The sequence below is a fragment of the Gymnoscopelus microlampas genome (genome assembly GCF_963454915.1).
Source record: "Gymnoscopelus microlampas genome assembly, chromosome: 10".
Lineage (NCBI taxonomy): Eukaryota > Metazoa > Chordata > Actinopteri > Myctophiformes > Myctophidae > Gymnoscopelus > Gymnoscopelus microlampas.
In genome coordinates this window covers 28,462,484-28,464,470 of record NC_139947.1, presented here as the reverse complement: position 1 = coordinate 28,464,470, position 1,987 = coordinate 28,462,484, and positions in this window count along the sequence as shown.

Genomic DNA, 1,987 nt, shown 5'->3' with positions numbered 1-1,987 from the left:
AGTCACAGATCCAGTCAGTCCACGATCTCACAAGTGGAAAATAAAAGCCCACAAAACTACCTGCATTATGTGTAATCTCTCAAGATAGATTCAGCTTAAACAAAAAACATCTTCTCTTTTTTTGCAGATGGGTTTCCCAGATTGATTCATGTGATAAAGCCTAAAATCTCTTTGAGCCGAGGGGGATTCCTCTTTGGCTCTGCAGTAGATGTTGAGTTTCCCATGCAGGGGGAGACCCAAGGTTTTTTAATCAAGGTGGTAACAATAGGAGCTCACCCGGATTGTGGTTTCAGGTTCGTTCAAATGATGTGGGGCGCCGATGGCCTAGTCAGTGGTTAAGGCCCGTACCACATATAGACTCTGATGGACCCAGCGGACCTTTGCTGTGTGTCACTCCCCGACTCTCTCCCTCGTTTCCTGTCAATCTCCAGAAAAGCCCCAAAATATACATATATGTAAAAAAGAAATAATAAAGAAAAAGGGGTGAATGTAGCGGAGTAGCACTGTCTGAAGCCTATAATAGGATCCCTTTGGTAGATGGTTTCCCATACTGCAGACTGGGGTTCAAATACAGGTGGTTACACTGCAAAGTACTCATATACACTAACACATGATTAAAAGTGTGCGTGTACATCCATAGACAGAGAATACACACAATTTGACATGCTTCCCTGTATGATAAATGATTGTTTTTAATTTGTGAGTTAAGCATTCACCATATTTGGCCACAAAGTAGTAGAAATATAAGCTTAGCGTTTTTACTTCAGATGGAGTTGGTGGAGGTATGAAAGTAAGTGGATGAGTGGGGCTTAGGGGGCTTACAGGGAAGATATTAGAAGAGGAGAGGGTCTTGAGATTCAGCTCTTAATCCAGGCCTGAATTAACGATTTACAGTATAGGATTGATTTGTAGCAGTAAATGTTAACCTCTAATAAAAATGAATGTACACTGTAGCCGTATAGCCCCTAACCTTAAAGAGGTATTTCACTTTCAAACACGTCTGGGTTCATTTTAACATCTACTCTGGCTTTCGTGTGCACCCCAGACAGTTTTTAAGTTGCTTGATTCAGTATTTAGATATGCCCACTTCCCATATAAACCTATTGTAACTTCAAATTACATTTAACCATGTTAGACTTAATTGAAAACAGCTCTGGTGACTGATATTGTCCTTATAATGCATGAGGGAGCCATGTTTTTTCACTTAGAGCAGTGGTTTTCAACCAGTGGTCCGGGGACCACCAGTGGTCCTTGAGGGAGTAACAGGGGGTCCCCAGCGAAATTAGTTAACATAAGTGTCACAATCATTTTAACCTATTAGCTTTGGCTATTCAAAAATAGCAGATATACAAGCTCATAGTGCGGCACCGAGTGCCGCACCGAGTGCCGCGCTATGAGCTTGTAGATCTGCTATTTTTGAAAAACCTTGAAAAAGTGTGCATATCTTTGAATATTTATATTTTTTTAAGCAAAAATTAACTGATATCTTTGCTTTTGGCGGTCCCTGGCACAAAACGTTTTCAAGTGGTGGTCCGCAGCCAAATGTATAACAATTTAGGGGTCCTTGGCATGAAAAAGGTTGAAAACCACTGACTTAGAACACAGCCCCCTCACACATTAGAAGGACAAAATATCAGTCACCAGAACCAAGGACACGCATTTTCAGTGAATAGGCCTACAATCTGGGAACCCATCGTCAAAAATGTGTGTTCGAAGTTGCAATGTGTTTACCGGTAGGGCTATATAGGAGGGGGGTGTGTCTGATAAAATGAATATCAAATATCTAAATTGAATAAAGCAATTTAAAAACTGTCTGGCGGTGCGGTGCTCACAAAAACCAGAGTACAGACTTGAAATTATCCCAGAAATGTATGAAAGTGCAATACCCCTTTAAATGCCCTCAGATCCCATAACAACCTTCTTGGCTGGTGTTTATAAAAACATATATATTATATCACTAAGGAAAGGGAACCCGCCCGCCCTCTCA